The sequence below is a fragment of the Sitophilus oryzae genome, unplaced genomic scaffold, assembly GCF_002938485.1.
Source record: "Sitophilus oryzae breed Bouriz unplaced genomic scaffold, Soryzae_2.0 scaffold_860_pilon_pilon, whole genome shotgun sequence".
Classification (NCBI taxonomy): domain Eukaryota; kingdom Metazoa; phylum Arthropoda; class Insecta; order Coleoptera; family Curculionidae; genus Sitophilus; species Sitophilus oryzae.
Genome location: NW_022147484.1, coordinates 2,136,293 through 2,151,523, shown reverse-complemented (window position 1 = coordinate 2,151,523; position 15,231 = coordinate 2,136,293). Strand labels below are relative to the sequence as shown.

Sequence of the window (15,231 nt, the reverse complement as noted above, 5' to 3'; positions counted from 1 at the left end):
AAGCCACTAATTTATTCAACTAATTGCAAGGTTCTGAATGAAGCTTAATGTAGAAAAAATACAATTTGACATTCATTAAGTCATAGGTTAGCAACTTAAAGCCATAGATAAAGGAAATACAACAGCAAACAAAAACAAGAAATAATTTTCTCTTGTCCATATCTCTTGTCAAAGTCAGAAACTTCAAAAATTATAAAATCTTTCAAAATCTAAACCGTTCTCATTGAAAAAATCCGAAAAGTGTTATTAAAAAACTGCAAAAACCATCGTGGATCGTGGCATGATATCGGTTTCCAATGTTTCATAGGTATTTCATACATGTCCTTATAGAAAATAAAGTTTCTTGCATGCAACACACTGTATTTTATTTATAAAATTACAGGAAAAGAATGATAAATGTGAATAAACAATACTTGGCGATATAATTCCGGAAAAAGCCGAACCGCTCCGATATTTTCAAAAGCTTTGGGTCGCGACCGTTGCAAGAATAGTACCAAATAGTATTTACATTGTCTTTATGGGCACTTTCCAATCTAAACTTGTTTCATTTATCTATGCTTAAAGTATGTTGGCATTTGTCTGGTTTTACATAGTTACTTGTTTAGTTTTAATTTAAAAATAGTTGCTGTTTTTCTTAAATTATTTAAAATCGGCTTATTCGAAATTATTTAAATTTGACATGTGTATTCAGCATACGCAGACCTTTAAAAAACCTATTTACGAATTCGCTGTAAAATCAAAAGGGGAGACAAGTTCAAAATTTCTGCAAAAACCGCAGTTGCGACCAGTAATAACATTGAATCAAATGCTGGTCGCTGCGACCTGGCCGTCAGTGCGTTTGAGCCCTAAGTATCACCAATCCATTCATCGTTAATCATCATTCCCTTATAAAGACTTAACAGAACCTCGTTTCAACATCAACAAAAAAAAAGTATTCTGATATCATATACTGTGACAATACATCAGTTCTATACGACTTTTTCCAGCCATAAACGTTATTACATCACCATTCTCTGTTATTTCTCCTTTCCGACTTCTTTGAACCCGGTCTCCGAAACGTTTTATTCCCTCCATTCAATATTTCACGCTCCGATTGCCAAAGAAACACATCGACGCTCTCTCTTCCACTATTATGCCTTTTTCCTTTTCTCCATTTCCTTTGTATTTTCCTCCTTCGTAGATTTTTAATGGATTTTCCAATATCTCTGCGGCTCGGTGAGCTTGGCGTCGGTGGATTTTGCTCTTACCAGCACCGGATATAAAAAAACGAGATTTTCCTTTGTCAACTGGAAATACTTCGTGTACCGGTATCGTTAAGAAAAGTTATAGATTTTTTGGTAAAAATAAGAGGTAAATAAATATTGAATAGGTGCTCTGATTTAGATTTTATTGAAGAAAATACAGTTTATACTGAACAATGTGGTAGTTATACTGGGTTATTGGTATACAGGGTGTCTCAAAAAATTCCGTTTACATAGAACAACTACGTATTTCTGGAATCAAAATAAGTTCATTGAACATAATTTACCTCTATAGAGGTCGTCAAATATTAAAAAATAAACATATTTTTTAAGATATTTTAAGAACCGTTATTCAGATTTGATTGGAATTTAGTGTTTTTTTTTAGTGTTAATGTTTTGCTAAGTGCTTTAACATTGGAATATTGCATTTCTCTTTCACAAAAATCAATAAAAAGTACGGGAAGGGTCAAAACATAAATTTTAGGATAAATATTTTCCAACTCCACCGACGACCGATTTAAACAATGGTCCTTCGAGTATTTACTACGTTGTTTGTCTCTTGTGAAAAAACGCCACATCGCATATTTTCTGAGAAAAAAAAATTAGCGAATTATTATTTCCAAAGCACACCTGCAAAATATACAGGGAGTCCAATTTTCCGTGGACACAAAACAACTACATATTTTTTGAATCAACATAAATTAATTCGTCACAATTTACCTTTATACAAAAGTACTTCGTTTGTGCGTTACAGGGCATCAATCAAAAATAATGGCGAACGATTTAAAATTTATGAAGCTTATTGTCAATTATCATTTGTGATACGAACATAAAATTCCATATTTTTGCCAACTAGATTATTAGCGCATAGTAGTTTTTATGTGCCTGCATAGTTTCATGTAGCAAGAAAACATTTTTTGTATTTTTTTGAGGGGTTTATTTAAGGGTGTAAATTTACTTATTATGCCTATTATGTTAATTTTTAAGGCTTTTATTACCCGTACTTTTTCTTAATTTTCATGAATCGAAAAAAGAATATTAAAGCAAAACATAGGCACACCAAATCTCGTTTTAATCGGAATAACGGTCCTTTTAACGATTTCAGGGCTTGTTCCAAATAGATTTTAAACAATGTCGGGGACAGACAGCAGCACTGTGGTATATTATTATTAGCGCAAATAAAAGCAGGAAATCGGCTGAAAATCTAACTAGCCAATTTAGAGAGACAGTTAAAAATTTGGTCTAATTAAACTACACACGTGGCAATTTACAAAAACCGACCTTTCTTCTTATACTTCCTAATACATTTTGTACTCTTTATTATAAATATTGAGATGTATTGATTTCATTTTTACAAATGACGTCAAGTAATGCCCCCGTTCCCCCCACCCCTTGGCGACAGGTTCAGGAACCTCGCCGGCCATTATACTAATCTACCATCTTCCGGAGAAATGATTTAATTGTTTATATTATATTATTTTTTAACATTTTATTGCATTTGATTTTCCGTATTCAATGTTTTACCCCACGTCATTGTTAAGTTTGAAGGCTTATGAATATTGTAACGATGAATAGATTAAATATTAAAAAAAATAGAGCCGGACTTGAAATTACTTTAAATAAATTGTGGTAAAAAAAACCATATGTGTAGCATATCGTTGTGTACTCGGGAGACCATTATTTAAACAAATTATGTTGGCCTCTGTATCTCACAAATTATCAGCTAATTTGAAAATCTAAAAATACTATCAGATACCCTAATAAAGTGGCTATGAGAATGTGCAATTATTAGTTTTTTTGATTTTCTAAAAAGTAACGACAGGAAAGAATAAAATTGTTTTTCAAAAAATCCGTTTTTTCCAAAAAAACTTTTCCAAAATCCTTAAAATTTTTAAAAAAATTTTGATTGCTTGGTGAACATCCCAAAGCGCAACTTTGCCCCAATTTAACCATGTTCGTACCAATTACGGTTACCGAGATACCAATGCTCGTACCCCGAATTTGTAGCAACCAGTATAATCTAAGAAGCATTTGATATTATGTACAGTTCTGTTTATCTGTATGCATTTTTTTCTGTAGATAACTAGATTTAGTTATTTAACTTCCTTTTAGGCGATTTTTAAATGCTTTTAATAACTAAGTAAAGCTGACTGATTACTAAAAATTGATTTAACTCTCTTTTTCTATTTTTATGAAGATTCCGAAATTACGCCAACAAGCCAAAGTATGAACTCGTTAAAAAATACTATATCCTCCCCTTGTGCGTAATTTTTACACGTACTATCCATTACAAAAGCCTGGCGTTGCTCGATTTAACACATATCTCTACGGACACAAGACTCGACGTGATGTTTTATTTATCCAGGAGTATAACCGAGAGCCCTGGGCCATGTTCTAGGGTGATAAATTAAATAAGGTATCTAAAGAGAGGTGGAAAGCCCCCTATGGCTTCAAAAGGGCGCATAAAAGAACAGGGATGTAAAATAATAAAAAATGTAAAGGGAGCGGGCAAGCACACTCGAGGTCTGTTCCCCCATCCTTTTGATTTGGTACATAAAATAGTGCTTCTCGACAAGGGTGTACGTTTTTATATATTTAATAGAATAATTTTATAGATTGTTAAAAGTGTATATGCATTTTTGTTGTAATGGCAAGCTGAAGTACAATCTAAATTTTATTCTATTTTTTAATAATATACACATTATATAAGAATCTGCTCTTAATGCACTGATTTAAATTCACTCTCTACTTTGTAGCGTCATAATCGACAAAGAATCCCGCTGCAAGTAAATTTCTTATCTAACTGAGCCGCCGGACATTAAGATGGACGTTTCAACAATGTCGATGCCGCCGAAGACCATTTCGAGAAGACAATTAGATGCCAATCACCAGGAGGCAGGACTGGTTTTTGCGATGAAAGACAACGTTGCCAAGTACCACATCGTATTTAGCAGTACCAGCCTATATACCAACTTATTTATGATCTTTTACATCTTAGGTAATTAATTAGAGATAAGTAAGAGAATAATTATTGACAGAAAGGAAAATATTACCGTAGGAAACAAAAAAGTTTATTAACAAAATATCCAACCGGTTGTTAATTTAATTCGACACATCGTTGATTTGCAAAGTCCAGAGACTGGCATGCATTTGCATCACAGGAGCCATGAGAACCTGTCCAACAGCAGCATTGGAGGTCATTCTAGATCTAACACCACCAGATGATTAGAATGATCACTAACGTAATCAGTACTGGGAGAATAGTCAGATCAGGGGCTTGGAACACCATCCAAAAGAAAATACCACTCCTGCAACTCCCACTGGATGGACAAGAAAGGAATACCAAGAATGTACAACTTTGAGAAACACCTCAATGTAGTATTGAGCAATAAAAAGAATTGGAAAGAGAAAAACGTTAGCTCAGCAGTTAAAAGACCATACCGTAACTTGGTATACTGATGCTTCCAAAACCAATGCAGGAACAGGGTCGAGAACTAAATACTCCGAACCAATGGGCACATACCCTAGCATTCTACAGGCAGAAATCTGTAGTACAAGTTATCTAAGATAGGAACTATCAGAAACACATAGCCATCTTATCTGATAGTCAAGCAGCATTAAAAGCGATCAACTCAGTATCAATCAATTCGAAGTTGGTCAAATAATGCATAAAGAAGCTGAACAAATTAGGTAAAAAAAACAAAGTCTTCCTACTCTAGGTACCAGCTCAACAAGGAATATAAGGTAACGAGAAAGTAAATGATCTAACTAGAAAATGAGCGATCCCCACTAAGTGGCCAGAACCGTTCCGCTTCCCAGCTATACTCTGTTTTCTCAGGTAAGATTTCGACAGACGATGACAGAAAAAAAGCAGATGACGTCCCATACCAATCTGTTTATTTTACTAAAAAAAGTTTCTAATAATTTTTAAGTTAACTATGGATGGGTTTAAATATAAATCCGTCATACGTCGTCTCTTGTTGTTTTTAACCAGTTTTATTGGTTTATTTCAAAAATGATAGATCGTATTTCAATTTTATTGGTTCGACGGAACGATGAACGACAAACGGACGCCGATGTGTATGAACTCGCCTTTAGATTTTTGACGTTTGTCAAAGTCTTGCCAAATTATAGGTTATAATTTTGTGTCAACTTTTGAACTTTTGTCAAATACCCTGCGTTTTGGAAAATGATGCACATTGATTCGTGTTATTACGTGTGTTTTGTGTCTTTTGAAGTCAAGTGGAGGAAAAATCGAGTGAAAATTAAATGTAGACCCAGAGCACGGTTTATGGTTAATACTCGCTGCCCAGGCAGAAAGTCTTATACACCAATAAATTTACCATCAATAAAGTTCGTATACCATCTCGTCGTACATAAGTGCATCTCGAATATGGTAGAAGGACCATACTAAACACATACTAAAAGCTGGAGTAGCTGTAAATATCAAAATCAAACGATAGGTAAATAATGGATTTTAGTACTGCAGAAAAATAATGTCAAAAGGTACTGGTTTAAAAAAATTAAGATTAAAGTTAATTAATCAACCTTTGAGGTATAAAATTTGGTAAGTGTTATTATTAATGAAATAGTTTGTTTTATTTATGTTGTTTTATTTATTCCTGTGGAATATTACAAATTTGTATTTGAGCATAAGTTATATTGTTAAATATAATCATAAATGCGGGAAGTTTCATAAAGCTTGAAAGTAAGAAATAGTTGTTTTTCATATTTTTTTGGTATGTGGTGTCTAGTTCTTGTTTGTTTTGTATTAACACATACCATTTTTTATTAAATAAAATAACTCGATTATATTTTTTCAGTTTTATACAGTTTTTTTACAATATTTTGAAGTAATCACTTGTCAGTCAAATTTTTCACTTGTCAATTTCCTGCTATGCGTTCAACTTGTACAAACTTATTTCTTTGTAAAATACAATAAACTACTTTGAAATTAAAATGACAGAAACATCTATCACTGTCAAGGATCTTCTCGTTGGACAGACTATAGAAAGTAACTAAAAACGGAATTCAAGAACTTGGAAGACTCCATCCGTAACCTGAAATGGGAATCCTGCAACGGTCTAAGATACTCGAAGAAGTTTCTGAGAACTTACGACGAAGAAAAATCAAATATTTTCCTTGATTTAAGTAAGTCAAACAGTCTTCGGATTGTCACGGGGTTTTTAACAGGATACTGTCTCCTAAATGAACACCTCAGTAGATTGAAGCTAAGAAAAAAAGGCGATTGCAGATTCTGTGGGGGAAAATAGGAAACACCAGAAGACCTCATCACTGAGTGCGTCGAGACGACACCCATTCGTGCCATAAACTTGGAGATGGAGAACTATCCTCTGTAAAACCGTCCTAGATACTGGGTTTTGTCAAAGCACTGGGACCGAATGATGCTTGCAGGCCGCACACATTAAGTGTGCCCAAGATTAAAAAAAAATACAAAAAAAATCATAATCGTGTTTGTGGGATCGAAATATACTACCCCCCAAAAATATTTGCACTTATTTAAGACTCACCCTGTATATTGTTTATCTTTTGAAGCTACAATCTACGTATTTTTTGTAAAGAGTGTGCCCTTTGTAGGAGCATTTTAGTTATTAAACCTTATTACAGTTCGTTAGTCCTAGTAATTTGTCAATTGTATAATTTGCTAATACGTTGTTGCAATGATCGCATACCAATACTGTTTATATTAGTTAGCGGTTACGTATGTATTTTGGTAACCCAGATAATATACCGTTTGGGTTGGTAACAATGCTATTGGACATTCAATTGTTAGTCTTCAATAAACACACATTAAAAGTAAGAAGTTGTGTTATTTGCTACACCTTTGATATTGTAGATTGTAGGACAATCATATTATTAGTTTGCATTTTCGGACCCATGCTTATAGGAACATTTTTCGATAATTTTGATGAGGATCACCCTCCGAAATTTGGCTGTGCATTATTCGAACACCGTGTATGAACTAAGATCTAAGGCTAAGATACATTCGATATTATATGCTGTTCTATTTATGTTTTTTTTTCTGTAAATATTATATAACTTCTATTTATGTAATTCATGATTACTTTTATGTTATGTTTTAAGGGATAAATAGAAACATTTATTTACTACACCCTTTTACAGTTTTTATTAAAATCCTAAAACTACGCCATTGGATTGGCATTTTTAAAAACCTTGATCCTGTCCAAAATAATATTAATAAATTGGAGCATCCAACATATTTTAACATTTAACAGCAATCCAACATATTTTAACATTGATTCCACATATAACGTTAACATGTGCTATACAAATTTATGTTGACACATTCGTCATCATTCGTGAATGGAACTGATATGCTTCGCTAGATACTCAATGAACGCTATTCATTTACTCGGTCCTGATACGTTACACGCTAACGTTGGCAACGCTGAACACATAATGTTTTCCCTTTTCCTAAGGCGACTACTAGCAGGCCGACCAAGTGCCTCTTTTGTACTTGGCGGGTATTAATTTCCAGTCTCACGCTTTGCGCCCAGCCAGCGGTTACCGTTGTTTTTTTCCACCGCCTCGTCCGTCGCTTTGTGGTCATAATGAGTTTTTTTTTTCGAGTCTATTGAATAAAGAAACCCGAAGTGTACCGGAGACGGTATTCTTTATAACACCTCTATTTAGTCATTAAATACCTTTAAAAAAATTCTTGAACTGCTTGAATTAAGAAATTTGCGTAGACGAATATAGTTTTCTTCTTTCATTACACAATACAATTTACATGTCATCAAGTCATCAAATATAGAATGCGAATTTCTCCATGCAACACTCTCCTATATTGATTTGTATTACTTAAATACTTATGCGGTGCTTATGCTATTCTTATTTTATTATTTTTGCCTACCCTGCTTTAATTTGCACTACACGCCACTGACTATGGACTGGACTGACTTATTTTAACTGGTACTATATAGTTCTACCAATTCCACTGCAAAAAACGCGCCAGATATTGGACAAAAATTGTTGAAAATTCTACATTTCCTTACATTTATTCATAAATTTAATGATTGTCTATTGAATTTGGCATCCCCTTTCCGCTAGCGTTATTACTCATTGTGGAGTTAATATCATATCTAATGAGCTGTATTAGTTAAAAAAAGGCTAAAATAAATTCGAAGATTTATTAAAAAATCCTATCTTAAGGCAACATCCTATCCTATCCTAAGACAATACTAGAATCCCTATAGCTAAACAAGGTTATGACAGGCTTTATATAGAAACTCTCGCCAATATAACTATACTAAGAAGTCAAAGCAAGAATAATTATATATAAAACAACCCCAGAGTACCCAACTAGCAAAGAAGTACGACAAGGAGATGCGATATCCCCAAAGTTGTTTACAGCAACACTAGAAGAAATCTTCCGTCAACTAGACTGGACCAGCAAAGGATTAAAAATAGATGGAGAATATGCCAATAGTCCTGAAGTCATGAAGAACTACAAATACAAATTAACGAACTAAATACAGCCAGCAATAAAGTACTTAGGTCTCAAAATGAATTTAACAAAAACTAAGGTACAACGAACTAGTAGACAGAGAAAACATTCTAAAGAATAACACAAAACTTGAAATAGTAAAAGATATTGTTGCGGACCCGTGTGGACTCGGCCTAACTTAACTAATATGTCCCGCCCCCATATGACCTTAATATCGCATTAAAGAATAGACACCATAATGTTTCATTCGAACGTTCGAGAACAATCCAGTTCCACTGGAATGGAGGAGTACATACAAGAACATTCTAAACCTTCTTCTCTATGCACCTAATGTTCTAATGGACTATTCGAGAACTGTTTAGCTGTGAGTATATAAGCCGACGCCTGAGGCTTGAGGAGGACAGAAACAGATCGGTCGACGTGTACAGTTGCCGCGCTAAATTCAAAATAAATTCTTTTTAGATAAATAGTTAGATAAATAGCAAATAAGTTGTAAATATTCCTTTAAGTAGTTTTATCGTTATTGTTTTGTTACTTAGTGTAAAATAAATTGTGTTTAAATAAATTAGACTTTCTATCCACACGAAACAGACGCAAAATGTAACAATATATTTTGGGACAACTAATACACAGCTCGGGATCTCTGCTACCAGAAATCAACCGAAGAATTAAGTTAGCATGGAGTACTTATGGAAGAAACTCAATCATGAAATCTAGAATGCCACTTTATCTAAAAAGGAAAACATTCGACGAATGTGTACTACCAGTCATGACCTATGCATACGAAACCGGGATAATTAAAACGGACATTATAAGAATCACACAACGCTCAATGGAACGAAATATGCTGGGTTATATAATAACCAAGAAAAATCGTAAAAGAATAGAGTGGATACAACAAAAGACCCAGGTAATAAATGTCATCCACAGAATCAAATCCCTCAAGTGGCAATTGGCACGACACCTGGACAATAGATGGACCACAAAAATTACAGCATGGTACCCATGAGGAATTAAAAGACCTGGATGAAAACCAAACCTGAGATGGGACAATAAAATTAGGAAATTAGCAGGGATAACTTGGACCCGAGTAGCTAACCATAGACAACAATGGGCCCAACTACAAAGAGAGTATCTAAATATATTAAGGAGGCTACACCGTAATTGGAAATGATTGAATAAGCTGAGTATGATGATACAAAATCAAAAAATACTAAACAAAAAGAAATTTAATAATCACAGAAAAAAATTAATTAGTAAATGACAAAACATATTAATCACTTACATTCTACATAAATAATGTTGAAAGATAAGAATTTTACAAGTAGGCCGCTGCTTAATAAACATACCAATTATATATCGATGCCACAAGTAGAGATAACCATCTGAACGAGAAAAAAGCAACAAGATTTTATGTTGCGGCATTAAGGATTTCGAGTGTTTACGACTGTACACCATTTATCAATGTCAAAACACCTAAGTTAGTACATGCCTCCGAAATAATCGCCTTTTCATGCCATGCCAAGAAATTTTATAAATACGTAAGTAGACAGACATTTTTATGAGAGATATAAGTACGGCAATTCGTTTTGCCGATTTTTTTATGTTAATTTCTCTATATTTTTTCTTTGTGTGCATAAAAGGGTGAACTGCTTGATGACACATGTTCTTTTTACGTCTTTTCAAAGATATTTGGACTATGAAAGCGTCGAGACAAAGGTTATAAGATTATACAGGGTGTTTCTTAAATAAGAAAAGGTATTTTAATTATTAATATATTTCAATCCAAGATCATGCAAAAGCCCACGATTTTTTTTAGAAAACAAGTTTGTTAAAAATGTTGTTTTAACATTTTTCGGGAAATTATCCTCTACACTATGCGCGAAATAGCTCGAAATGTGTCAAGACGGATTAGCGAAGGAGGTTATTCCATATTTCCTCGTATAATGAAAATAAGGTGGGGCAAGACGAGACAAAGTTGGGCGAGGAAATATATCCTGTATGTTCCCCTATAATTGGACCTTGATATACTTCGGGCTATTTCACGTATAGTGTAGAGGGCGTTTAATACTTTCTTACTCTACCGCAAAATCACCTATATTTGACGAGCTGTGTGGCGGTTGTCGTCTCGGTGCACTCAGTGATAAGGTGTTCTGGTGTTTCCCCATTTTCCCCACAGAATCTGCATTTGCCGTTTTTTTGTTCTCAGCTTCATTCTACTGAGGTATTCGTTGAAGAGGCACTGTCCTGATATATGTTTTTCTCTATGAATTAATGCTATAGGTATTTGCGACATACTGGATAAATAAGATTTTAGATTTGATCAATAACTGCGTTCTTGGTTAATATCATTTCGTTGTTAACAATTCGTTCGCTTAAACAATACTGTAGTGTTCGCAGTTGCTGTAAAAACGATAAAAAATGCTTACCGTTCTAGCAAACTAATTGAGCGATTACCGATGGCAATAGAGGAAGAAGAAAACTAGCTCGACCTACCTGAGAACCGACCTGTAACTTTGTTTCCCACACGTTTAAAGCATAACTAAATACATACTATTTACAAACGACGTTGCCAAATGTTTATTTACACAACGACAAAACGACAACAAGTTTTTTTGAATTAGCAGCTCTTTTGAGATTACATTAACAATAGATAAATATAATCTTTTATTTCTGACTATCTGAGACGACTCCACAGAGGCTCCATTTTCAACATCAGCCGTACCAAAATTTACGGCACAAACGGTTAGTTATAAAACTGATTTTTGGCATTTTTGAAATTTTTGTATAAGTAGAATGTTTGGGGTGGGGGTTAATCACCGCGACCTTACAGATCTATTGTGTGTCCCCCTTTCTCGAGGTATAACGAGTTCTAACTCATCACACAGTCCCAGGGCTTTGACAAAAGCCAGTATCTGAGACGGCTAGCTCTCCATCTCCGACATCAGCCGCACCAAAGTTTATGGCATGAATGGTTGTCGTCTCGGCGCACTCACTGATAAGGTGTTCTGGTGTTTCCCCATTTTCCCCACAGAATCTGCATTAGCTGTAAGTAGCCAGGTTAGTTACAAAGAGGCTGTGATAATCCTTCAGTTTAGATACTTGACTTATCAAAGCTTATCAAAGCCTAGATGTATTACATACAGATGTAAACAGTGCGTTCATTATGTCACTTTTTGATACAGTTATTGTCAGATTATATTAGTACCGAGTTAATTATTAGGAGGCATAAGAAATAATACCAGAATTTGAAAGTGAAAAGAAATAAAATCAATATTATTGAAAATTAGAACTCAAACTATCGTAGCTACTTTAATATAACTTACGAAGTAAGTTTTTCTACAATTTCGGAAATCCTGAAATAAATTAATTCTTCTCAAATATCGTTAAATCATACCAACCCTTCTACCATCCGGCAACATCGCTCCCACTTTGCATAGCCATAATAGCATGGTACTTACGTCTCTCTGTAGGCAAAATTTCACCTGAAACAAAAGGAAATAAAATAAAACAATGTTAAACCGTTTGCCATGCTTAATGGTGTAAACAAGACATTATCATTTTTACGAGCTGCTACATTGTTTAGTTTTAAAACAATTTGAAGCGTTTTGTTCTGTAATCTAATAATAGGATCATTATATCATCTTGTAGCGTAGAAAGTTTAGGGGTCATAACCATAATACCAGTATTGTTTTATGAACATGACTGTTAATTTTTAGCAAACATTCAAGAAAATAATTTCAACGTAAAGTTGTTCAAGTTTGAATATTTTAAAAACATAAACAGTATATTAAATTGAAATATAAAAGTTTAGAACGAGCATAAACGAGATTTTATATTTTAGAGCCATTAGATAAAAACTAACACAATATTTTAATAATTGACTGGACATACATAATATTGTTGCGGAACCGTAAGGACTTGACCTAACCTCAGGGTAGGCAAATATCATGATATTTATATAAATATCAAATATCGGATATATATCCGATATATATCAAGTTTTAACTGCGTTTAGTATCAAGTAAAATCAAGAGCTCAAGCAAATATTTTTATTTCAACTTAATTATTGTTGCTTTGCACATAATAAGAACAACATTGAAACAAAAATATACAGAAATTCTAAAAAAATAAACAGAACTTCTAAAAAATAAACAGGAATTCTAAAAAATAAACAGAAATTCTAAAAAATAAACAGAAATTCTAAAAAATAAACGGAAATTCTAAAAAATAATCAGGAATTCTAAGAAATAAACGGAAATTCTAAAAAATAAACGGAAATTCAAAAAAAAATAAACAGGTATTCTAAAACTAACAACAAACAAATATTTATATTTGATTTATTAGTTTTATTAATGGTAAATCATCGTCAGAATCAATTGATACTGTTTCTGGCAAAGTTTTTGGCACATTTGAATTGTCCCAGATCCAATCAATATTATCTTTTTTGTTTTTTTTTCTTTCTGATTAATATAAATACGTAATAAAAATACGGTGTGCCGTAAACATGTTTTTTAACGTAGAAATTTAAGAAAATAGTTGAGTTTTATTTTTTATAAATATCATGATATATATCAAGGTATAAATATCATGATATATATCCGATATATATCATCGATATACATATATGATGCCAACCTTGCCTAACCTAACTAATATGTCCCGCCTCCATCCCATATGACCTTAATATCGCATTAAAGAGAAGAGAGAAGTGTCTAGCCCCAGCAGGCAACTATTAAGCTTGACCAATCAGGTTGGTTAGCGGGGTTATTTGGAGGGTGTTAATTCATTTGTGTTGGGTCAAAAACTCTAACGTGATTGGTCGGGCTTAATAGTTGCCTGCGGGGGCTAGACATTACACAAGTCATTAAAGAATAGACACTGTAATGATTCACTCGAACGTTCGAGAACAATCGAGTTCCACTGGATTGGAGGAGTACATACGAGAACATTCTAAACCTTCTCTAATGATCTATGGAACATTCGAGAACTATTTAGCTGTGGGTATATAAGCTGACGCCTGAGGCCTGAAGAGGACAGAAACAAATAGACATATCCGGTCGACGCGTACAGTTACAGTTGCCGCGCTAAATTCAAAATAAATTCCTTTTAGATAAATAGTAAATAAGTTATAAATAGTTCTTTAAGTAGTTTTGTCGTTATTGTTTTGTTACTTAGTGTAAAATAAGTTGTGTTTAAATAAATTAGACTTTCTATCCACACGGAACCGACGAAAAGCGTAACAATATTATGAAGGGTATACAAAACTGTATACAAAAACGAGGCTGCTGCATAGATACAAAGGAACTCGACCATCGAAGGCGACGAGTTTGGATGGGTAACCGTCTAAAAATTTCATTCAAGGCAAGACCTAAAAATCTATTGAGGCGCATAGCCCAATGGCAATTGTCAAAATCAAAGTCATTAAAACCCTCACTAAGTCGGTAGAAAATTATAAGGAGTTATTTATACACATTACAACTTTAAATGCCATTAAATGCCATTTTTATGCATCAATGAATTTCTCTAAGTCCATTCCATTTATTATTAGCTATTTAATGTCAAGAATAGCATTCATATTTGTGGAATTTCATTTTCAATATATCTACCAGATGACGGCATGCAAGAGTTCAAGAAATCCGTATTTTACATTGCTGTAACCACGACCGATAGGTAATTACACATTCCACAAAGTATATTTCAAACCTACACGTTTCTGGTTAGTAGAAAAACATATAACGCTATTTTCTCGTTAATGTAAATTACTTAAAATTTTATTCCTAAGTAATAGGTCTCTTAGAATACATATTAATTTCAAGAGTCATAAATTTAAACCTTTAAAACAAAATTTATATTTCAAAATGAAATAAGTTTTGACATATTTCAATAACTATGTGCTTCTAGACGAATGTGTAAACATAAACTACTTAACAAATAACCATCAAGCCCAATTTCAGAAAAGCTACAACGGCCAGTCTCGGCTCCCGATGGATCACCGAAGTTAAGCGACGTAGGACGATGTGGGGGGGAGGGGTGTTTTGGACAGAAGAACGTCTGAAAAACTCTGTCTTCCTATTGTTCCAATTCAAGAGAAAATCTGTTATGTTCGTTCACGACCCATAGAGGCCGGATGAGATTTAATTAATTATTAACAATAATTATAATAATAAATAGTCTTTATTGTAATCCATACATAAAATAGAAATCATAAAAGGCGAAGTTGTGAAAATAGAAAGTTTCTATCTCTTTATATCTCGCTCATATAGTCGATTTAGACTCAAATACGTCGACCTTTCTTTTAATTATTAGTTACTTTCTTTTTATTTTAAATACATTATTTTAAATCGCGACCATTTTTTTTCGATTCGTTACATAAACACGAGCCCTTGACACTTGGTAAATGGGTGGTCAGCCATTATACAGGGTGGTCCGAATTGTATTCCGGAAACTTTGGCGGCATATTCTGCAGATAAAAATAAGTAAAAAACTTCGTATAAATGT

The 15,231-nt window shown here is 33.5% G+C and overlaps 1 protein-coding gene across 5 annotated transcripts in view; it reads right to left on the bottom strand.

The window, feature by feature from the left end:
- Positions 1 to 15,231, bottom strand: part of LOC115890324 (zinc finger protein 608) — a 265,426-nt gene that overhangs the window by 191,642 nt on the left and 58,553 nt on the right. For 4 of the 5 annotated variants that reach the window (XM_030910499.1, XM_030910501.1, XM_030910500.1 and 1 more), the window contains exon 2: positions 12,192 to 12,215. The exons of the other annotated variant lie outside the window; for it this stretch is intronic. The gene's annotated coding sequence lies outside the window, so the exon portion shown is untranslated. The remainder of the gene's footprint in view (positions 1 to 12,191; positions 12,216 to 15,231) is intronic. 5 annotated transcript variants of the gene reach the window in all.